The sequence below is a fragment of the Anabrus simplex genome, chromosome 5 (assembly GCF_040414725.1).
Source record: "Anabrus simplex isolate iqAnaSimp1 chromosome 5, ASM4041472v1, whole genome shotgun sequence".
Classification (NCBI taxonomy): Eukaryota; Metazoa; Arthropoda; class Insecta; order Orthoptera; family Tettigoniidae; genus Anabrus; species Anabrus simplex.
Window position 1 is genome coordinate 141285125 of NC_090269.1, and position 8900 is coordinate 141294024.

The following is an 8900-nucleotide window of genomic DNA, read 5'->3' on the forward strand; positions in this document are numbered from 1 at the left end:
ACTTCCTTAATTCATTCATTCTTTTCCCTTGCACTAGAGTGCGTTACCTCAGTTTTTGTAACGACATATATGGAAAAATGTTCAAACTTCTTGACGTAAACCGCAACAAAACCAATAAATATAGACAGTTTAGGCAACTTCACAATAACACAATTATTCCATAATTCAATGGTGACACCTTCTGGTCAATGTTCCAACTTCATGCCGTAGGTGTTTCAAGATTTGTATGAGATAGCGTTCTTTAAGGCGCTTCTTTTAAATGCGCGGGTTTGAGGGGTACTTCCTGGTATATAATTAATGGAACGATTCCCCCTAATAACTGGTGTTCAACAATTACGATGTCGTTTTTACAAAGCAACTCACTTTTTGTCGGCTAGGTTGAACCTTGACTGCAAGAGGTCAGCTGAAGCCTTCCGGGAGGTAATTTTACAATGCTAACTAATGCTATATATATAAAGCTGTTTTTGTTTTATTTACACTCTGTTTTGAATTTTTATACTGCCGGAAATATATAAATTGTAATGATATCAGTTGTATTTGTGATATCGGTCATTATTATCCATGTGATTTACTTTTGTGTTGCTACCTATTTTCCTTCTCGTGATCATTTCTTCCCTTCTCTTAATATTTTGTGCTTTAAACGATACTAGATTTGTGAATAGCTTCAAGGCTACCAAGATGTTCTTAGAGCAATGTTTTGAAACAATGCCACATTCATTTCAATATCCTTAACGTTTTGAACTGTGATATATTTTGTGGTGCAGGATCCTTTAAGGTTTCAACCAACTAGAATACGTTAATTTTTACTTAAACCTCCCGTGTATTTTTTAAATAATTTATAATTAAAATTGTCGATGAATAGAGTTTCGTTTCAGCAGATTCGAGCTGTATCCCATCCTTCTCGCATTTGTTCAATTGTGAACACTTATTTTGTCCTCTGCCAACAGCTTCCATGGAGTTCTGCCGTGAATTCACTTTTCCAGCGGGACGGTAATTTAAAGGTAACTGATTTTTTCGTGCCGGATTTTGTCTTATTTTCTTGTTTTGTGTGTACCGTCTACACCAAAAACTTGTATAGCGAGTTTATCCAGTATTTAAATCCAGTTTCCTTATTATGGTTGCAGAAACCTATTACCGCGTGCCTAAGCATTTGACACGTGAAAATAACAACATCATTGTTCTTTTTCCGACAAGTTGAGCTAAATGTGTGTCACGTATATGACGATCATGTTAAACCTTATACGATTTTAAACTTTTGGATGCTACATGTGGATTATCACAACGCTACTGTTTCTCATTTACCGATAAAGGACGTGATGTTCATAACGGCCGATATCGTACGAGCCATGACCAATTAATGCGCATCAATACATTGGCTACAGACTGGACTTCATCTGAAACCAACATCAAGCACTGAGTTTAGGCAACTTATCAACCACGTACGGAACAGTATTCGACGTAAATTTAAACAGCTCAAACGTTTTCGAGCAGAAAAATTTCATTTTCGAAAATACAACTTGGTACACCTCTACGAGAGTTTTTTAAATTTTAGTTCATCTCCTTAGCGTACTACAAAGCCCGCCAAAGTGCTTGACATCGCAAGATGAGGAGGGCGCAGAAGAAGAAGACCTCAGCATCTGTTTACCATTAAAGCAGGTTGAGTTTTTACCTATAAACATCACAGCAAAAACACCTACTATGACAAAACAAGATCTACCTTCCTTGTATGTGGTCATGATCACAAATGAGTTAATGCACCTTACCTTAAACACGCAAGATGATCATAAGATTTGGTTACTGACGTTACTCGACATAACTACAAAAGGTCCGAAGCTGTGAAGGAAAATACCAATTGCGAGTATCGAGACTTCATTTCTAGTCCGTTTATTTCACATCAACCGTCTTCGCGCGGTTTCAGTGTCATCTACATGTTTCTGTTATCCTGGGTAGACGTGAAATACTGGAAAGGTCGCAACCACTCGTATAACGTCCACAGCAGTTAAATGCTGCTAAGTGCTGGCCACACAACACTTGATGCAAAGACTCTAGAAATAAAGAAGATGCGTGTGTTTAGCGTAAGGGATCCTCAAGGAGAAACATCGCTCACGAGTTACATAAACGAGCTCGTCGCAGGCGTGCCATCAAGCATGGAAACGATGATCTGTGACAAGCTGACTTAATAGAAATGATTTCTTATGCCTCTAGCCATAAGGGTATCAGTACACACCGTAATCGATGTATACCCTAAGTTCAACTTTGCAGATCGCGTGCCTTCTAAGACAGGCGTACAAGTCAAAGTGGTTTTCAAACGTAATTTTCAACAATTAAAACGCTACCAAATTCTTCTTCCAAGTAGTTTTACAACAACGTGTTTTCTTCTTCTCTGAAGTGTTGTAGAACTCTTTAATCGCACATTTAAAACGTACAGGCAGCGAGATTTTACGGCTGAGGGCTCTTATCGCTGAATTGGTTTCCTAACCAGACTTGTGTCTACCTACAACGATACGCCCCATCACACTGTCAACACAGTGTGCTAACAGCAGTGCCAGACCTGTAGCTCAGATCCTTTCAAACAGAACAAAGATGGCCTAGGCCACCATAGCTCAATTGGTAGAGCAACCGACGCGAAATCGGGAGGTTGTGGGTTCGGATCCCACTGGTGTCCGGCTGGCCATTTCTGTTCTGTACTTAACATCTCTTCAACACGTACGACATGTACGTAACACGACCTAATACGTTGAAAGTCTGTTTCGATTACAACGGGGTCGTGAAAATTCAATATTCATTGACATTCCCCACAACGGGCGACTTAAACGCACTCTACAGTGTGCTAACAGCAGTGCCAGACCTGTAGCTCAGATCCTTTCAAACAGAACAAAGATGGCCTAGGCCACCATAGCTCAATTGGTAGAGCAACCGACGCGAAATCGGGAGGTTGTGGGTTCGGATCCCACTGGTGTCCGGCTGGCCATTTCTGTTCTGTACTTAACATCTCTTCAACACGTACGACATGTACGTAACACGACCTAATACGTTGAAAGTCTGTTTCGATTACAACGGGGTCGTGAAAATTCAATATTCATTGACATTCCCCACAACGGGCGACTTAAACGCACTCTACAGTGTGCTAACAGCAGTGCCAGACCTGTAGCTCAGATCCTTTCAAACAGAACAAAGATGGCATAGGCCACCATGGTTCAATTGGTAGAGCAACCGACGCGAAATCGTGAGGTTGTGGGTTCGGATCCCACTGGTGTCCGGTTGGCCATTTTTATTCTGTACTTAACATCTCTTCAACACGTGCGACATGTACGCAACACGACCTAATACGTTGAAAGTCTGTTTCGATTACAATGCGGTCGTGAAAATTCAATATTCATTGACATGCCCCACAACGGGCGACTTAAACGCACTCTACAGTGTGCTAACAGCAGTGCCAGACCTGTAGCTCAGATCCTTTCAAACAGAACAAAGATGGCCTAGGCCACCATAGCTCAATTGGTAGAGCAACCGACGCGAAATCGGGAGGTTGTGGGTTCGGATCCCACTGGTGTCCGGCTGGCCATTTCTGTTCTGTACTTAACATCTCTTCAACACGTACGACATGTACGTAACACGACCTAATACGTTGAAAGTCTGTTTCGATTACAACGGGGTCGTGAAAATTCAATATTCATTGACATTCCCCACAACGGGCGACTTAAACGCACTCTACAGTGTGCTAACAGCAGTGCCAGACCTGTAGCTCAGATCCTTTCAAACAGAACAAAGATGGCATAGGCCACCATGGTTCAATTGGTAGAGCAACCGACGCGAAATCGTGAGGTTGTGGGTTCGGATCCCACTGGTGTCCGGTTGGCCATTTTTATTCTGTACTTAACATCTCTTCAACACGTGCGACATGTACGCAACACGACCTAATACGTTGAAAGTCTGTTTCGATTACAATGCGGTCGTGAAAATTCAATATTCATTGACATGCCCCACAACGGGCGACTTAAACGCACTCTACAGTGTGCTAACAGCAGTGCCAGACCTGTAGCTCAGATCCTTTCAAACAGAACAAAGATGGCCTAGGCCACCATAGCTCAATTGGTAGAGCAACCGACGCGAAATCGGGAGGTTGTGGGTTCGGATCCCACTGGTGTCAGGCTGGCCATTTTTATCCTGTACTTAACATCTCTTCAACACGTGCGACATGTACGTAACACGACCTAATACGTTGAAAGTCTGTTTCGATTACAATGCGGTCGTGAAAATTCAATATTCATTGACATGCCCCACAACGGGCGACTTCAACGCACTCTACAGTGTGCTAACAGCAGTGCCAGACCTGTAGCTCAGATCCTTTCAAACAGAACAAAGATGGCCTAGACCACCATAGCTCAATTGGTAGAGCAACCGACGCGAAATCGGGAGGCTGTGGGTTCGGATCCCACTGGTGTCCGGCTGGCCATTTTTATTCTGTACTTAACATCTCTTCAACACGTACGACATGTACGTAACACGACCTAATAAGTTGAAAGTCTGTTTCGATTACAATGCCTCGACTTGTCATAAAGAATACACCACGCTTACTGCCAAACATCATGTGATCAAACCAACTGGTCTTCGACGTCATTTGAAAGTTGATTTCTCTCGTGTCAGCAAACACAAGTCTGTCTTCGAAAGCTCCTATAGAACAGGATCTAGTGTCCACACACGAGGCATTTTCTCCCCCACTTTCTTTACAGAATTTTCAGCTACATTCACTAGAAATACTCTTGGTAATGAATTCAAATCCTCAACGAAAGTGTTCGGTTTCCTTTAGCTAACGTAAAACGATCGCCTTTTCAATAGCGTTTATATTACACTCAATATGGGTAGAAATGGCATATTTTCATTTTTATGTTTCTTTTTCACTGACTGAAACGACTTTTGAACATTGCAGTTTACATTTGTAACTCGCCTCCCGACATGCATTGCTGCACAACCAATCAAAGAACATACACACATGGAGTAATCACTTCTTAATCGCTTCCACATCATGTTCCTCGAGATGAATTTGTAATGACGGTCATCACATTTCATGCAGATCGATGAGTTCAAGAGTTGATGGTAGGTGTTCGTATGGCGATTCATTCTTTTCAGTCTTTCAAAAGCACATACTCCGCTCGTGGTGAATGAGTGTGATGATCAAAGCTAGAAAGCGATTAGGAATACCTTCCTCTTCCCACCGCAATCCTAGATGTTTTAATCCATTGGTGATGATGTTTGCAGGCAGCAGGCGAAAGGCGAGCGAAATACTGAAGTAACGAATTTTGTTCCCGTTCACTTTAGAGCCTTGAACATCAACTATCAATGTTCTTGTCATGGCGAAATAAAAGCACGCAATTCTGCAGCACAGACTATTATCGACTAAGTACTCATAATATATTTAATGTCTTGAGTTTACGAGAGAGTTTGATAGCGAATAAAACTAAATATGCACGACTGTTTCCATGCGATCACCACATGACAAAACACCGAATCCTTGGCGTGTCACATGCTCTGAGCTACCTAAGTGAGTTAACAGTTTGATAGCTATTGCGTTTTTATACATTCAATGATGGTATTCTCATTACGTGAAACAATGATGCAGAAAGCAGTTATTTTAGTGCACAAAGGTATATGTAATATGAGTACCCTGCTTATGGAATTCACTTCTATGCATTCTTCCACCACCAAATCTTGGAAAGGGCTCAAAACAAACGTCTGGAAAGGGTTGACTTAGAACTCGTACTTTCACCGTAACCTCTTCAACCTTACAGACATCACCGAGGATAGAGGATGCTGAAGAAGCTGCCTCGTTTTTTTTTACTGTAATCTACATATTCTATGAATGGTCCTTGTATTCCCTTTTAATAGTCTAGTAAAATATCTTAAAAATAACAAGAGTCCTATTCCGTATCACAGGTGTTAGGAGCTATAGGTGTGAGTGACTGAGATACCTCTTCGTTAGAGAGCACGTTAAAGGCGAGAAAGCTGTAAAAACAAACAAAACCAGACAGAAAGACTACTGTACAGAGACTGTAGTTTGTTTATTATAATAACCTGATAACTTACCTTACGATGACATTACACTAAGTCTTATGATGTCTAACCGGCGACTGAGTAATATTAGCTTGGCTACAATCAATATTCACTCTCACAGTTTGCAACGCCTCCATCGAATAGCTGTAAGCACGTTATATCCTCTAACCAATATTTCATATTATACACTGACTGACAGAGCAAATGCAACACCAAGAAGGAGTGGTTCGAAAGGGATGAAAGTTGGGGAAAAAACAGAGACGGCACGGACGAATAATTGATGTTTATTTCAAACCGATATGCAGGTTACACAATGCGCACGGCATCGACTCAGTAGGATGTAGGACCACCGCGAGCGGCGATGCACGCAGAAACACGTCGAGGTACAGAGTCAATAAGAGTGCGGATGGTGTCCTGAGGGATGGTTCTCCATTCTCTGTCAACCATTTGCCACAGTTGGTCGTCCGTACGAGGCTGGGGCAGAGTTTGCAAACGGCGTCCAATGAGATCCCACACGTGTTCGATTGGTGAGAGATCCGGAGAGTACGCTGGCCACGGAAGCATCTATACACCTCGTAGAGCCTGTTGGGAGATGCGAGCAGTGTGTGGGCGGGCATTATCCTGCTGAAACAGAGCATTGGGCAGCCCCTGAAGGTACGGGAGTGCTACCGGCCGCAGCACATGCTGCACGTAGCGGTGGGCATTTAACGTGCCTTGAATACGCACTAGAGGTGACGTGGAATCATACGCAATAGCGCCCCAAACCATGATGCCGCGTTGTCTAGCGGTAGGGCGCTCCACAGTTACTGCCGGATTTGACCTTTCGCCACGTTGACGCCGCACTCGTCTGCGGTGACTATCACTGACAGAACAGAAGCGTGACTCATCGGAGAACACGACGTTCCGCCATTCCCTCATCCAAGTCGCTCTAGCCCGGCACCATGTCAGGTGTGCACGTCTATGCTGTGGAGTCAATGGTAGTCTTCTGAGCGGACGCCGAGAGTGCAGGCCTCCTTCAACCAATCGACGGGAAATTGTTCTGGTCGATATTGGAACAGCCAGGGTGTCTTGCACATGCTGAAGAATGGCGGTTGACGTGGCGTGCGGGGCTGCCACCGCTTGGCGGCGGATGCGCCGATCCTCGCTTGCTGACGTCACTCGGGCTGCGCCTGGACCCCTCGCACGTGCCACATGTCCCTGCGCCAACCATCTTCGCCACAGGCGCTGCACCGTGGACACATCCCGATGGGTATCGGCTGCGATTTGACGAAGCGACCAACCTGCCCTTCTCAGCCCGATCACCATACCCCTCGTAAAGTCGTCTGTCTGCTGGAAATGCCTCCGTTGACGGCGGCCTGGCATTCTTAGCTATACACGTGTCCTGTGGCACACGACAACACGTTCTACAATGACTGTCGGCTGAGAAATCACGGTACGAAGTGGGCCATTCGCCAACGCCGTGTCCCATTTATCGTTCGCTACGTGCGCCGCACAGCGGCGCATTTCACATCATGAGCATACCTCAGTGACGTCAGTCTACCCTGCAATTGGCATAAAGTTCTGACCACTCCTTCTTGGAGTTGCATTTGCTCTGTCAGTCACTGTATTTCATAGAAATCGGGGAGTCTTCGTCTACGGACTTAGGGGTTAGTCTACATGCATGGATGAACCTAGTAGCATGGACATTTATCGTGTTAGGATTTGCGGATGAGCCCACATACGTAGATGGACCTAGTAGCGCAGACAGGCCTAGTCTAAATGGCCCCCATAGGGATGGAGTACGTCTAGATATCACGACGTCTATCACCCTGTCGGCCATCTTCTCTCACGCTTTAAGCAGAGCCGTCTCATACCTTACAGACATCCCGAGAGGAACTGGAGGACTGCTGAAAGCTCACTCGGCCAGTGTTTGGCAAGTTTTTGGTGAACCGGTTTCAGGGCCACTTGTCCAGAAGGGAGCAGTTAGTGTCCTCGCTCAAAACCGGTCACTCACCAGACTGATAACCTCCATAGAGCCTGTGCAGTTAGATTAGGTTATGGCGTCATAATAACGTGAGAGATCGTTGAACTGATGACGTCACCAAGCGGGCCGTGGTGAAACCCTGTTACTCTACTGCTGAACATTAACATTTCTGATACCTGGTGCAATAAGTCGACCTCGTCAACTATCAGCTCCTTTTCAATTTCTAAAGTACAAATAGTTACGATCGATAGATCGCAGGTCGCTGAAGCGGAAATGTTCATTTTGTTCTTCCTGAAAGCAAAATGATCCTTCCTCAGCAGGAAAAATGTTGAATTCAGAAGTTTGTTTTAAAATCTGTAATGAGGTATTTTAAACTACATACGTTGGTATTGCAGACACACGGAAGCATCAGAAATGTGGTAAACACAAACACGTATCGAACTGCAGTCGTGCCAACATTATCAGTTACAGATTTCTCCCTACTTAAATCTACATTATAAGAACGGATATCACATAGAAAATATTAACGTGTCGACTTAACTTAGATCTCATAACGTCAAGACTGCTGTATATTCGTTCAGCAACTGACGAAATTTAATATCTATAACCTGTCAGCGTGGCCCTCCTCGTTAGTGCCGCATGGTGAGAGTATTCTTGTTCATGCTAAAATCCATCTACCCAATGAATCCAGCTTCGAATTTGAACGGGAGTCACCGCATGTTCACCTACCTAGGTATTGATGTTTGTCCCAACAGCGAATTTGAAATGACATGAGCGAAGTACGAGACATCAGTCTCTTCTGTATCATGTCGTAGAGAACGTCAGAAAATATATTTGTTCAAAGCACATTCTAACATTAACTCATATTAATAGATACTTTTGCCAA

The 8900-nt window shown here is 43.9% G+C and overlaps 1 non-coding gene across 1 annotated transcript; it reads left to right on the plus strand.

Moving 5' to 3' along the window:
• The first annotated feature begins 4076 nt into the window (after window positions 1-4076).
• Window positions 4077-4150, plus strand: TRNAS-CGA (transfer RNA serine (anticodon CGA)). Its single transcript has one exon. It is a non-coding gene; the product is annotated as a tRNA-Ser (tRNA).
• Window positions 4151-8900: the final 4750 nt, after the last annotated feature.